This window comes from Oncorhynchus clarkii, chromosome 10, assembly GCF_045791955.1.
Source record: "Oncorhynchus clarkii lewisi isolate Uvic-CL-2024 chromosome 10, UVic_Ocla_1.0, whole genome shotgun sequence".
Classification (NCBI taxonomy): domain Eukaryota; kingdom Metazoa; phylum Chordata; class Actinopteri; order Salmoniformes; family Salmonidae; genus Oncorhynchus; species Oncorhynchus clarkii.
Window position 1 is genome coordinate 41265674 of NC_092156.1, and position 16585 is coordinate 41282258.

Below are 16585 nucleotides of genomic sequence, written 5' to 3' on the forward strand. Positions count from 1 at the left end.
AGTGCAACTGTGGAGGGAGCATTTTGGTACGTACACACAATAGGCTACAGACCCTCTTGTTTACAAGTCTATAGTGTCCTCTGACAGTGAAAATAGAGTATGTGTTACTGCTGAAGAGAGCAAAGTAAATTGATATCCCAAAAACAACACCATGTTAGTGGAAGTGAGTGTATTGTGATATATTTCTATTGGTGTGTCTATTAATGTCAAGTCAAACAACACTGAGATCCAGCTAGAATCGCAGGGGTACATAAGTGGAGTAGCTAGGAGCTGTGGTGGATAACCTGAATAAAGTTGAAGTAGTAGCACTGTGCAGGCAGCATTTTGGCACATGCTCTTTTACATTAAAGTCTAAAATGACCTCTGTCACGCAAAAAAAACAAGGTATGGTACTGCTAAAGAGAACAAAACATACAGTATGAAAGACCACCCTAATGTCTCAAAAACAACACAATGTTTTCTGGTAATGTTGTCATGGGAGTTAGTGTGTTGTAATATAGTATTTTTCTCTTAGGTCAAGTCCGAGAACTGGAGGCCCTTAATGCCAGGTCAAACAGCACTGAGATCCAGCTACAGGAGCAAGAGTCAGATGTGGAGAAGCTGAGAGCCGAGGTGGACAAGCTGAAGAACTCCGGTTCAGGTACAGCAAAGAGTACAGTTGTTGACTTAACAGCAGCTAACAATCCAAGAATCCATGCATCGATAATTAGTTTGCAACTGAATGTTTTTACCTTGTGATGACATTGAGTTCACAGACACACCGAAGGTGGCGTTCTCTGCATATTTAGGAATTGATGGCTACTTTGGACCCTTCAACGGTGACACCACCCTGATCTACAGTAGAGTACAATCCACTGGTACACTACTGCGTTCATATTTATATTCCCATTCCGTTGTTGAGAATATTATTATACAGCAAATATATTGCGTCATATTATAATCCTATATAAAATATTAGCCTATATTTTCTTGCTGTGGATATATTCTATATCCACAGTATATACATGTATTCACAAGGATGTTCCTACAGATGAGTATCTGCAGCAAGGTTGCGATGGGAGAGTATATTATTTTTGCCCACAGAACTGCCTCAATTAGGGCCTCCCAAGTGGCACGGTGGTCTAAGGCACAGCATCGCAGAGGACAGAGTTGATGGTTTATATTTAGGATAATGTTTTATCGCAGTAGCACAGCATCTCAGTGCTAGCTGTGCCACTAGAGATTCTGGGTTCAGGTCCAGGCTCTGTCACAGCCGGGAGACCCATGGAGGGGTGCACAATTGGCCCAGCGTCGTCCCTGTTAGGGGTGGGTTTGGCCTGCAAGGATGTTCTTGTCCCATTGTGCACTAGCGACTATTGTGGCGGGCCGGGTGCAGTGCACGCTGACACGGTTGCCAGGTGTATGGTGTTTCCTCTGACACATTGGCACGCCTGGCTTCTGGGTTAAGCTGACATTGTGTCAAGAAGCTGTGCGGCTTGGCTGGGTTGTGTTTCGGAGGACGCACGGCTCTCCCGAGTCCGTATGGGAGTTGCAGCGATGAGACAAGACTATAACTATATTATGGGATTTATATGAATAATGACTAAATGATGTATACATTTAACGTATAACTATAACTAAACAGAATACTACCCTGTCGCTGTATGATTGTATGAATCTTATTATAATCATAACACTAAATATAATGTGTGTAGTTTTAGTTCTGAATTAGAACTAGGACTTTCTGTTCCTTGTTAGAAACTAATGGAACTATCGTCAGACCGGCTGGAATACTGTGTTCCTTACAGGACATTCTGTCCCCACCCAGGGAGGGGAGAGACCTTGGGCTTGTAGTAGATTGTTTAACAGGTGGCAGAAAATGTGCATGAGTAGGAGAAGACTTGTGAACTATGTTGTCATTGTATCTGAGAGGAGGGACATTTATGATGAAATGTGAGGTATATAGACCAATGTACAGGAAATGATAAGCAGAACGTTCCCGTGAATAAAAATTCAAATATTGTACTATTGTAGACTGGGCCTCTGTCTGTCTTCATTTATATCAGTATCTTACAAATCCTGATATACTGTAGCAGACTGAGTAATTCCAATTGAATTTGTTAATGAACAAAATTATCTTGACCAACTACCAATTAGATACCACGAAATTGGGGAGAAAAAGGGGTAAGTAAATCAATAATTGTAAAACAAAACAACCTCAATGCGTTGGAGCATGGACTCTACAACCTGTTGAGGCACCTCTATAGAAGGATCGGCGTTTGCCATTCCAACCCACCTCCCACCTGTATATGCCCAGTTCCTGAGTGTCTTCAGCAAGAAAAAGGCATCCATTCTGCCCCCTCATTGCCCAGGGGACTGCGCAATCGACCTCCTTCCTGGGGCGTCGCCAAGGTTCGGATCTACCACTTGTCCACCCCAGAGAATAAGACTATGGACACCTATATAGAAGATGCTCTCGACATGGAATTCATCCGTCCATCCATGTCTCCAGCTGCATCCAGTTTCTTTTTTGTAAAAAAATAGGATGGTAGTCTCCATCCCTGCGTAGATTACCGACCCCTCAATGACCTTACCATCAAGAATCGCTTCCCTCTGATTCAATTAGCCTAACAGACACTTCTAAAGCCATTACATAATTTTCTGGAATTTTTCAAGCTGTTTCAGGGCAGTCATCTTAGTGTATGTTAACTTCTGGCTCACTGGAATTGTAATACAGTGAAATCTGTCTGTAAACAATTGGCTGGCGAAATTACTTGTGTCATGCACGAAGACGTCCTAACCGACAGGCCAAAACTGTAGTTTGTTAACAAGAAATTTGTGGAGTGGTTGAAACACTGAGGTTGGCGGCATTAACTTGTTTATGTAAACTTCAACTGTACCTAATGCCATGGAAATGGCCGAATGCATGTTCCAACAGATGTTTCATCTGTATGGGATCCTGGAAGACATTGTTTCGGATCAGGGACCCCAGTTCGTCTCCAGGGTGTGGCGAGCCTTCTGCAACCGACTGGGGATCTCCATCAGCCTATCCTCCAGATACCATCCCCAAACCAACGGGCAGACGGAACACCTGAATCAGGAAATAGGAAAGTACCTCACCAACACTGCACCCACCAACAACACGAGTAGATTCGCTATCTAGCCTGGGCTGAATACGCACAGAAGTCCCTGGTGCATTTTTCACTCCTTTTCAGTGCGTCCTCGGATACCAAATGCACCGGCTTATTGTGTCCAAGCCCTCCTTGACTCCAAGCACCTGGGTGGTCGCATCCACTACCTGGTGGATTGGGAGGGGTACGAGCCCGAAGAACGGTCCTGGGTCCCCACCCAGGACATCCTCGACCCAGCCATGATCCTGGCTTTCACCGTAACTGTCCTGACCGCCCAGCTCCACGTCCCCGGGGGAGGCCCCCTGCTCAGCTTCCTAGGCCATCAAAAGCCGCACGTGGAGGGGGGGTACTGTAACCTCTGCTTCCAACTCACACCCTCAAACGCCTAGATCCCCTGAATGCAGCTCACTCTCCAGATCTCAATCACCTGAATTCTAATCACCTTTTCACACACATGTATGTCATTATCACACACTATTTAGTATAGTTCTTTGCACCCCATCACTGAGGTATCGTTTGTTTTGTGACATGTCTTTTGGAACTCTGTTTTTCCCGTGATTTACTCCTCCCGTGTAAGTTTTTGCCTCACTAATCACAGCTTTTGCCTATTCCCTGCCTGTACTTTAGTCTATTTGATTTCCTGATATCTACCTATTGCCTGATCTCCCGGACTACGTTTTCCCTGCCTGTACTGTTGCCCTTTTGGACCCCCTGTGAATGACCATCCTTCTGCCTGGAACCAGCTACCTGTCTCCTCCTGTGGTCCTTTTCAATAAACACCTGCTGCACCTCGTGTTCATTACAGCAAAACTGTTTCTGGATGCTCATCACAAAAGGTACAGTTCATGTTAATGTGTTTTATTTCAGGTAATGATTCACAGGGTAATACTTATGGATCATTCTGAGACCTCTGACCTCTCAAGAAGGTGAGGTCTGGTTACATCTATAAACAGCATGAGAGTTTCAGATGGAATAGCATCAGACTATGGCAAACTTTCTAGGTGTAACAGATTGTAAAGCGACTAAAAAAATAAAAAAATAATTGCGTAACAACCCTTCTGCATTTAATAAGTTGACTTACCTGTAGGATATGATTATCAAACCAGTTCTTAAAAAACTAAGATTTGTTTCTATACAAAAGATCCCTTGTCTATGAAAAGCAGGTACCTTTGTAAGAATCTCAATGTTATAGTTACAAAATTAAATTGAATCCACCAAAATGGATGGAAGTATGGTAATGTATTATGCTCATTTGAAAGAGTTTTGTTTGAGAATAAACCCAAGCATATCATCCCCTATCTGGGTTAAGTAAAATGATAATCAGGCAAGACCTAAATATAATTTCTCTATTTGTGAAAAACTTCAATTTCATCATAACAATTTATGGCATGGAGATGGACTGCTCAGTTGTGGGAGTATGAAATAGTTCAGAGAAAATCCAGTAGAGGGCAGCAAACAGAATACAGCCTCATCAGAGGAACATCAGGACAATGCTTTAATTTGACATTTTCCATATGCTCTTCTCCAGAGCAATTAGTGTTAAGTGCCTTGCTCATGGGCACATTGAAAGATTTGTCACCTAGTCGTTCAGGGTTTTGAACCAGCAACCTTTCAGTTACTGGCCCAACGCTCTTAACTGAGGATCAAAAAATAAACTAGGCATCAAGAAAATAATACCAAAGCAACTGCAAATACGCTCAATGTCCATATCATAATTCCCATGTATCTCTAAGAACAGAGAACATCAGTGGTACCTCTATAGATCTCATGTCAGTGTGGTTTTAGTGATGTGAGATTGTGTTCTACAGAAACATTGCCCCATTTCCTGCTGTTTGACATTTATTGTCTTGAATCTTTCCCTGGAGGCAGAACTGCAGAGTGGTGACTAGTTGGCACTGCCATAAAATCAGATTTAAAACCTAACCTTAACCAGACTTCTAACCCTAATGCCTAACCTTAAATTATACACATTTTTGTTTTCTTACATTTTTACGATATTGCCATTTTTTTTGCTTTGCATATGGCCCACAGAGGAAATCCCTCAGTTATGCTTCCAGGGCAAGATTCATGACAAATGTCAATGCTTCCCTTTTCCAGGCCTATGATAAGCAGTGAGGAACTGTAGGCTACCTGGTACTCTTCCAGTTGTCTGCAGGGCTTAGAGCCACAGTGCGCAAGCATTCACATGGTCTTCAATACTCTCTTCTCGTCTGGCAGTTGGAAACGAGCTACAGATATAATCAGATTTTTGGTATCAATTCCTGGAGTTACAGGAAAGGTACCGTTTTGCTTAACACAGAATTTGACCAACCTTGACGATACCATCTTCGTTCTTTATTCGGCCAAACATGTATCAAACAGTATCTGTGTCCAGGTGCAGATTATTAATTAGAATTTAGAAAATTATCCTTTTATTTAAAAAAATATTTGTTTTTCTCCATGAAGTAATCCAGTGTGGTTATCACATTATCTGGTGTACAATCTGTAGCTACAGGAACCTGGGTCACAGAAGACATTCAAATCAGTTGCATCATAACATTGGCTTTTTGTCAGTCAAGGTCACATTCAGAAGGGAGATGAGGGCGAAGTTCAGTAGGGAAATACTGTGGAATGTTGCAGATAAAAATAGAACTGGTGTGATTCCTTATTTTGTATGTCAGAGGATGTTTGTTCGACATACTATATTTCCCATCTACTTAACACAACGTTTGGCCTTGCTGAACGCATCCAAAGTTTTACATACACTCATCTGTCTCCCATAACACAGAAAGCAACAGAGGTTTGCAGACCCTGACTGCTGACCAAAACCAGTAGTTTGGCCTGTTCTGGACCCATGGCTCCTGGAGCGGTCTCCACTGCACTCTTTAAGAGGCCTCGGAGCTCAGAACCAACCGCCTCAATATGTCGCCATAATCCGTCACATTGCCCGAAAATATCTGTATGCAGAATAAGGTCACCACTACGGTCTGTCAATAATTGCAGATTAACTTCATGATATATTCAAATGCATTTTTAAAACCGAACAAACAAAAGTATAATGGATAACTATCTACTACATGATCTGTATTGTTACACTGATAACATTGCAGTCGTGCATTCAGAAGTGGAGCCTGTTGATTGTTCTCACTTTACCTGAGGTAGCAGATTTTCCAGAATTGCAGCAGGGAAAAGGAGATACTAATCCCTGTTAATCCAAACTAACTCATCATGATAGATTACTCTAAATTGCTCTGTTTAACATCACATTCACTTCACATACTGATTTACCAAGTTAATACTTGGTAAATCAATCCCACCCCCCATCCCCACCCTGACCTTACACACCTTAATTAGGCACAGGCAGTAGTGCTAACACAACATTGGCATTTCAGTACCAGTGACTGGCGAGACATGGTCCTCTTTTTTTTTTTTTTACCAGCTCGTGTTTAAAGCAAATACAATATGCAAAACAACACTGGAAATAGAACTCACTAATTTAACTGTTCCTCTGCTATAGCCATTTTGTTTGCATCTCTGCATCTTCTCTGCTGTCACTCTGCTTTTTCGTCTTCTCTAACTGTCTGCTTAAGCCTTATACGTTATAAATGTCAAGCTAACGACTTGGGCTATGTTGCAAATTATGCCAGTAATAAGTGTTCCCCTGAATCCACACCTACCCCTAAGTGTTCATTACTGTTACAGGGCTCCAGACTAACATTTTCTCCTGGTGTCACTGGTGCCACTCATTTTTACAATCATCTTATAGAGTTTTTTTTATGGTGCTTTATTAAGAAGTATGACAAATAGACTGAGGTATTCAATAACAGTTGTTTCATCTGACGCAGGAATGCATGATTCAAGATATTTTCATGTAAAACCTAAAGTAGTGCATTCTCATACTTGAGTAAAAGTAAAGATGCCTTAATGTTTCAGGGAAAATATGTACATTTGACCTCCATCATCTAGGATGTGACAATGGTTAATAAAATCTCTCAATTTCTGCCCATTTTTTTTGTGCGGTCTTGCAGGCCTTCTCATGCAGCTGCAACAGTAAGTGCATTTGTCAATCAGGACCCTTCTTGAGTTGGGCTCTGGGATGGTGCAACTGTTGAGAATGTGAGTTTATGGTTGTGTGGGGGGAAAGGGTTGAGTGTATGTGTGTATCCCACAACTTTTGCGAAGGAGTAAAAGATGTTAGGGACAATCGAGGATGATCCACAGCTATATATAATACAAATCGAGGTGAGCGCGATGGAAATGCATTTGGCAGTTGATCTATTTCAATTCGGTAAATGGCACTGTGTGCTCTTTTCGAAGGATGGCTCCCAGTCTGTTCAGGGCTATGGGATGCGAGGGGTCGGAGGTGGTCTGCCGGGCATTGGGATGACGGCCCAGCTCAGGATGAGGAGGGCTTTTAGCGGGTGGAACGGTGGGGACCAATTGGAGGTTTACTTAGTAGCAATGCAAATATCATGGTACAGCTATATAGACACTCAATCATGTTACTTTTTTAATGGTACGTTTACAAACATATATTTTGATTTATAGAATTGAAAGTTGTGTCTCATTATTGTAAGTGGTGAAATAAGTATAGCTAGTTACAATTGTAACGGCCTAGCAGATAGTCTTTTCTTATTATCAGTATTTACCTGGCTAAAAGAGAAGGAATATAATATATACTGTTTACAGCAAACCCATTCAACAATTTTAGATTAAGTTTTGTGGAAAAAGAACTGGGGGGTAAATATATTTCTCCCATGGGCAAAGAAATTCAAAAGGGGTGATGGTTTTAATTAATAGTAATTTTGATCCAAATGTGCAAATTGTCCAAACAGATTATCAAGGTAGATGGATTATTTTAAATATGTTATTGGACAATAAACAGATATGGCTTATTAACCTATACGGTCCGAATAATGATGATCCAAGCTTCTTTGAAAATATTCATGAATTTATCAACTCTACAAGCAACACTAGACTCTATTATTATGGTGGGAGATTTTAACACGGTCTTAAATACCTCTATGGACCGGAAAGGAAATCACACTACAAACTATCACCCTCAGGCACTTAAGGAAATCATGAATGTCATGGATATATTGGAATTAGTGGATATATGGAGACTTAAATACCCTGATCTAGTGAGATATACATGGCGGAGGTTAAATCAAGCTAGTCGTCTTGACTAATTTCTTATGTCATTCTCTCTGGCACCAAAAGTTTAAAATGTGTTGATAGGGGACAGAATGCAGTCAGATCATCACATAATTGGCATATATATTACTCTTACAGAATTTCCACATGGGCGAGGATATTGGAAATTTAATCAAAGCCTACTAGATGATAAATTGTTTAGATCTAGGACAGAAGAATTTATAACTTACTTTTTCCTACATAACATAGGTACAGCAGATCCCCTTACTGTATGGGACACTTTTAAATGTGCCTTTAGAGGCCATGCAACTCAGTACTCATCTATAAAACAAAAGCAATTTAAATCAAATGAGTCCATATTAACAAAGGAAATTGAAGGACTAACAGTACAGTTAGATAGCAATAAAAACTGTACCATCGAGGCACAGAATAAGTTAGAGGAAAAACAAAAATAAATGGAGGAACTCATTCAAGAAAGATCCAGTGTAATAGATTATAAAAATAAAGCGAACTGGATGGAATATGGGGAAAAATGCACCAAATACATTTTCCATCTTCAATATAGAAATGCTACCAAAACAAATGTATTAACTTGTTACAAATTATGGAGTCACGCATGATTCACCAAAATATATTTTGAAAGAGGAAGTAAAGTACTTTAAGAATATGTTTTCATTTCAGGCTCCTCCATCTCCACTAATTGAAACTAATTGTACGGATTTTTTTCCTAATAATATTGTAAAATTAACATTTGTACAGAAAGGCCAAATTACAGAGGAGGAACTGCTTGATGCAATTGGGGCCTTTAAGGCTGGGAAAACTCCAGGGCTGGATGGCATACCAGTGGAAGTATACAAAACCTTTTTTTGATATACTCGAAGGGCCATTTATTAGCATGTTTTAACCACTCCTATATAAATGGTAGATTATCAGACACGCAACAAGAAGGTCTGATATCATTATTACTGAAACAGGACCCGAGTGGTGTATATATAAAGATCCAGTCCATTTAAAAAATTGGAGACCTCTTACACTTCAAAAATCCTAGCGAAATGCTTGGCACATAGAATTAAAAAGGTATTGTCAGATATTATTCATCCTAATCAGAGAGGTTTTTTACATGGACAATACATTGGAGATAATATAAGACAAGTACTGGAAACAATAGAATACTATGAAATATCAGGGACACCAGGCCTGGTTTTCATAGCTGATTTTGAAAAGGCTTTTGATAAAGTACGACTGGAGTTTATATATAAATGCCTAGAATATTTCAATTTTGGGGAATCTCTTATAAAATGGGTTAAAGTTATGTATAGTAACCCTAGGTGTAAAATAGTAAATAATGGCTACATCTCAGAGAGTTTAGGACTCTCTGGAGGAGTAAAACAAGGTTGTCCACTATCAGCATATCTATTTATTATTGCCATCGAAATTTTAGCTGCTAAGATTAGATCAAACAATAATATTAAGGGATTAAAAATCCGTGGCTTAAAAACTAAGGTGTCATTGTACGCTGATTCATGTTTTCTTTTAAAACCACAATTAGAGTCTCTCCACAGCCTCATAGAGGATCTAGATACTTTTGCTATCCTCTCTGGATTAAAACCAAATTATGATAAATGTACCATATTACGTATTGGATCACAAGAAAATGCAAATTTTACATTACCATGTAGTTTACCAATTAAATGGTCTGACGGAGATGTGGACATACTCGGTATACAAATCCCAAAAGAAAAATGATCTCACTCCAATAATTTTTTATAGAAAGTTAGCAAAAATAGATAAGATCTTGCTACCATGGAAAGGAAAATACCTGTCTATTTGTGGAAAAATCACCCTGATTAACTCTTTAGTCATATCACAGTTTACCCATTTGCTTATGGTTTTGCCTACACCTAGTGACCTGCTTTTTAAATTATATGAACAAAAAATATTGAATTTTATTTGGAACGGCAAGCCAGACAAAATTAAAGGGCCTATTTATATAACGAATATGAATTCGGAGGGCAGAAATTAAATTTTAAAGCATTAGACCTCTCACTAAAGGCATCAGTCATACAAAAGTTATACTTAAATCCAAACTGGTTCTCTAGTAAATAGGATGAGACATTCGTACCAATGTTCAAGAAGGGCCTTTTATCCCTTTATTCAGATTACACCGGCCCACTTTCGATTGTTTGAAAAGGAAATAATCTCAAAAATATCTTTTATTTTTTAAACAAGCCTTAGAAAGTTGGTTGCAATTTCAGTTTAATGCACCCGAAAAGACAGAACAAATAATACAACAACTATTGCGGTTAAATTCAAATATACAAATTTATTTAAAAAACTATTTTTCGAAGGAACGTTAAAAAAATATATAATTTTTGTGAATGATATCATAAATAGGACTGGTGGAGTTGTGTCACACATGCAGCTAACACAGACATATGGAAATGTCTGCTCTATCCAAAATTACAAACAATTAATTGCAGCATTACCACAAATGGAAGAGGCAAGTAGAAGGGGAAAAAAGTATGTCGGCCCTGAGTTAGCAATAAATAGTGTACACTCCCCTGTATTTTAGAATTTGACAAATAAACAAACATTCTTTGGTTATCTGAATGTCTAGCATCTGTTTGATGCTACAGAGCCCCGTACAACTTAAATACATTCTGCGAATCTATAAAGGCAAATTGATGTTTATTTTATGGTGGTCCTAAATCAGGGTTTCCAACCCTGTTCCTGGAGAGCTACCATCCACTAGGTTTTCACCCTATTCTAGCACACCTGATTCTAATAATTAGCTGGTTGATAAACTGAACCAGGTTAGTTACAACTGGGGTTGGAGCGAAACCTACAGGAGGGTAACTCCAGGAACTGGGTTGGAGAGCCCTGTTTTACCACAGGAGGTTGGTGGCACCTTAATTGGGGAGGACTGGCTGGTAGTAATGGCTGGAGTGGAATGAATGGAATGGTGTCAAATACATAAAACGTGTGGTTTACATGTGTTGATGCCATTCCATTTACTCCGTTCATGCTCCTGAGTGGCGGTGCGGTCTAAGGCACTGCATCTCAGCGAAAGAGGCGTCACTATTGTACTTGGTTCAAATCCAGGCTGTATCACATCCGGCTGTGATTGGGAGTCCCATAGGGCGGTGCACAATTGGCCCAGTGTCGCTGGAGTAGGCTGTCATTGCAAATAAGAATTTGTTCTCAACTGACTTGCCTTGTTAAAGAGAGGCTAAATTGAAAAAAGTATGTTTTTACAAATACAATATTATGAGCCGTCATCCCCTCAGCAGCCTCCTGTGTGTTCTACATGGTCTTATGCTGAGCCACACTGGCTGAGTTTAGACAGTCAGCCCAATTCTGATATTTTTTCCACTAATTGGTCTTAATCACATATCTAGCATCAGTTAATTGGCAGCAAGATTGCTAGCCAGCTGAGACTGGCTGAGAACCAATCATAGACGATTTATACACATTCATCATTGCTACCAACACACAAACAGAGTGCGTTGCCATATCGACAATTCAATATTTAGTAAGAGAGTGATTTCCAGACGAGTGGAATAGATTGCAACCAAATTGAGATTCCAAATAAGAGTAAAATTAGCGAGCTAACATCAGTCAAAGATGGAACGAACAAAAAAAACATGTACTATTGCTGAAGGTAGCTACCAGTCTAGCAGTGACTAGCATAAGCTAAATTGATTAGCCGTGGGTACATTTAGATTTGACATTTAATAGACACTCTTATCCAGAGCAACTTACAGTAGTGAGTGGAATTTTTTTTGTATTTTTTACTCGTGGGTATCAAACCCACAACCCTGACATTGCAAGCGCCATGCTCTACCAACTGACCCACATGGGATGCCAAAAGCTACATGATTTAGCTGATGGCTAGTTAAATACAGCATTGTAACCTTAGCTAGCTAACTTACCCGGCTAGGCTAGCAAGCTAGCCAACGTTAGGTTACCTCAAATGGAGAATCTTCCATTTTGTGAAGGAGAATTTATTTTTTATCTACGGTATCGCAATACTTCTCGGATGTCATCGAAATGGATTCCCCATCAGTTCAGCCTGAAAATCCCTCTGATAATCTTTGGTCACCACATAATTCTTGTTAGCTGAAAACTGTGACTGATGACTGTCTTCAGCAAATTCTCTTCTAAGCAGTGATATAAAAAATTATTCTCAGATTCACTGTGGCCTAAGAATCGTTAGTTTAAACAGCGCATACACGTTCGCCCTTTCTCTATTGAGATATGAGTGATTAACAAAATAGTGTTGCATTTACCTTTCTGCGTTGCCAACCAACTTGAAACAAAATGCAACAATCCAAACACAGCTTGCTGTCTTCTACAAGTTTTCCTCTAAACAGTGATATACATATTCCCAAATTCCATTTTTCTTTTTTAGTAAGGTCATTTTTAACAGGACGTGTCCAACTCTCCCCTCCCATTCTATGGATTTCAACGTGATATCAATATGAGTGATCAACAAATAAGTGTTGCGTTTCTCTTTCCGTTTTGGTGACCCCCAAATCAAAATGCATCACTCAAATGTAGCTGGTTGTCTTCAGAAACCTTCCAGGCATTGCTGGCTATCAATGATCCCGGTCAACAATTCCCCCAGCTCATCTGTCTCTGTTCTTACCAGTCGTGAAATGTTCCCTATGAGTAACAGCATGTCTTCTTTAAGATAATTTTTATGTTTTTCCACAGGACCTTAGAAAGACAATATATACTCTCATCGACGGGGCTGTAGTGGAGCAGATTGAGAGCTTCTAGTTCCTTGGTGTCCACAACAACAACAACAACAAACTATCATGGTCCAAACACACCAAGACAATCGTGAAGAGAGCATGACAATGCCTTTTCCCCTCAGGAGACTGAAAAGATTTGGCATGGGTCCTCAGGTCCTCAAAGTTCTACAACTGCACCATCAAGAGCATCCTTACTGGTTTCATCACTGCCTGGTATGGCAATTGCACGGCATCTGACCGCAAGGCACTACAAAGGGTAATGCATATGGCCCAGTACATCACTGGGGCCAAGCTTCCTGCCATCCAGGACCTCTATACCAGGCAATGTCAGAGGAAGGCCTAAAAATTTGCTAAGGACTCCAGCAACCCTAGTCATAGACTGTTCTGTCTGCTACCGCACGGCAAGCGGTACCGGAGCGCCAAGTCTAGGTCAAAAAGGCTTCTTAACAGCTTCTACCAACAAGCCATGAGACTCCTAAACAGTTAATCAAATGGCTATCCAGACTATTTGCATTGTCCCCACCCCACCCCCCCTTTTTACGCTGCTGCTACTCTGTTTATTATTCATGCATAGTCACTTTCCCTTTAGCTACATGTACATATTATTTCAATTACCTCAGCTAACTGGTGCCCCACACATTGACTCTGTACCGGAACCTTCTGTATATAGCCTAGCAACTGTTATTTTATTGTTGCTCTTTAATGTTTTGTTATATTTAGCAATGGATCCTCGTAAAATGTAAAATGTACTCATTCCAATTACAGGGCCAACAGAGAGTCCTGTTTTGTTCTTTTTGGGATACCTCCACAAGTTGGCAGTGGGCAGTTTGCATGCCTGCTGCCTTAATCCTTGGGAATGGTAGCTGTTTTCTAGACTCCCATTCCGGGATCAAACCCTGAATCCCCATTACCAGTGTTAGGCACAGAAAGCACCATCAAAAGATGATAGGGCATACATTCGAATGAAACATCACTGCCAAGAAGGGCCTGTGATTGGCTCGAGGTTATCTAGAGTTAAAAAAATGTGTCCGGGGCACCCGATAGTACACCACATGGGTTTTGGGCCTGATAAATGCAGGGATACCCAAAGGTAAACTCATTGGCATGTATTAACTCTAGAACTGCCACAGTTATCCAAGTAACATTGGAGCTATCAAGGAACTATAACTGATGAGCCATTCACAGTTTCACTGTACGGGTAATGTGACTTCAAATCATATTTTAGTGGTCACAAACACGTGTTTAGCAGATGTTATTGCGGGTGTAGCGAAATGCCTGTGATTCTAGTTCCGACAGTGCAGCAATATCTAACAAGTAATATCTAACAATTTCACAACAAATACCCAATACACACAAATCTACGAAATGGAATTAAGCATATATAAATATATGGACGCGCAGTGTCAGAGCGACAAAGACTAAAATACAGTAGAATAGTATAGAATACATTATATACATATCAGTAATGAAAGATATGTAAACATTAAAGTGACTAGTGTTCCATTTATTAAAGTGTCCAATGATTTCAAGTCGGTGTATATAGGCAGCAGCCTTTCTGTGCTAGTGATGGCTATTTAACAGTCTGATGGCCTTGAGATAGAAGCTGCTTTTCAGTCTCTCAGTCCCAGCTTTGATGCACCTGTACTGACCTCGCCTTCTGGATGATAGCGGGGTGAAGAGGCAGTGGCTCGGGTGGTTGTTTTCCTTGATAATCTTTTTGACCTTCCTGTGACATCGGGTGGTGTAGGTGTCCTAGAGGGCAGGTAGTCGTCCCCCCCCACCCCCCAGTGACGCGTTGGGCAGACCGTACCACCCTCTGGAGAGCCCTGTGATTGTGGGCAGTGCAGTTGCCGTACCAGGCAGTGGTACAGCCCGACAGGATGCTCTCAATTGTGCATGGCTTAATCTTTGAGACAAGCATATGCTACTACGAGGCTTAACCAGTTATCCCCCAACAACATTGTGTTTAAAATGGGCACACAGCAAGGTGCATGGGGCACAGTCCTTTCATTTTATTTCATCACAACATGTTTTTATTGCTTGTTATACTTCAATTGTACTTTATGTTCATGATTTTCACATTTAATGTCACATGGTGTCGCACCAAAGGACTAAAAAACAGACTCCTTTTATGGCACTGCCAGAAAAGTGTCATATTTGTATCAATATTTCTAAAAAAGCTTAGTCTGTCTAGACCATGTGCTCCAGCAATGTCTTTTGTACTTCCTCATTGCAAGAGGACAATCCCCTGTGCAATGGTGCCCGAATGCATACCCGTTTTTTAATCACAGTATTGTGTCACACCAAGTAGACATTGATTACATTTTGTCACCAAAACCAATGACAACTATTTGGAAATGTCATGAATTGACATGGAGACTTTTATTTCTTGAAATAGACTTGTGTGTCACGCCCTGACCTGAGTATTCTTTTTTTTTATTTTTTTTATTTTGGTTAGGTCAGAGTGTCACATGGGTGATGTATGTGTTTTTCCACTGTCTAGGGGTTTTGTAGGTTTATGGGGTTGTTTACCATCTAGGTGTTTATGTATGTCTATGGTTGCCTAGATTGGTTCTCAATTAGAGGCAGCTGTTTATCGTTGTCTCTGATTGGGAACCATATTTAGGCAGTGATCTTCTTTGGGTATTTGGTGGGTTATTGTCTATGTGATGTTGCATGTTAGCACTCAGTTTCGATAGCGGTCACGTTCGTTTTGTTATTTTGTTTGTTTGTTTAATGTACTTCGTGTTTTTTCGTCATTCTTTAAAAGTATGTATTCACACCACGCTGTGCTTTGGTCTCCTCACTACAACGATTGTGACAGAATAACCCACCAACAATGGACCAAGCAGCGTGGTAACGGGCAGCAGCGGCAAAGAACGCAGAACTCATGGACTTGGGAGGTGATTCTGGACGGCGAAGGACCCTGGGCACAGCCAGGGGAATATCGTCGCCCCAAAGCAGAGCTGGAGGCAGCGAAAGCAGAGAGGCGCCGGTATGAGGGGGCAGCGTGGCTGGAAGCCTGAGAGGCAGGCCCAAAAATGTATTGGGGAGTGTGGTGAGGACAGGTAGGAGACCTGCGCCAACTTCCCGTGCTTACCGGAGAGAGAGAGAGGGACCGGGCAGGCACCGTGTTATACGGTGGAGCGCACAGTCTCCCCAGTGCGTGTGCATAGCCCGGTGCGGTACATTCCAGCTTCTCGTATCGGCCGGGCTAGAGTGAGCATCGAGCCAGGTGCCATGAAGCCGGCTTTACGCATCTGGTTTCCAGTGCATCTCCTCGGGCCGGTGTACATGGCACGAGCCTTACGCATGGTGTCCCCGGTTCGCCAGCACAGCCCAGTGCGGGCTATTCCACCTTGCCGCACTGGCTTGGCTACCGGGAGCATTCAACCATGTGAGGTTGGGCAGGCTCGGTGCTCAAGAGCTCCAGTGCGCCTGCACGGTCCGGTCTATCCAGTGCCACCTCCACGCACCAGCCCTCCGGTGGCAGCCCCCCACACCAGGCTGTCTCTCTGTCTCATCCCTACAAGTGCTCCCGCCTGCCCAGCGCTGCCAGAGTCTCCCGTCTGTCCTGAGCCGCCA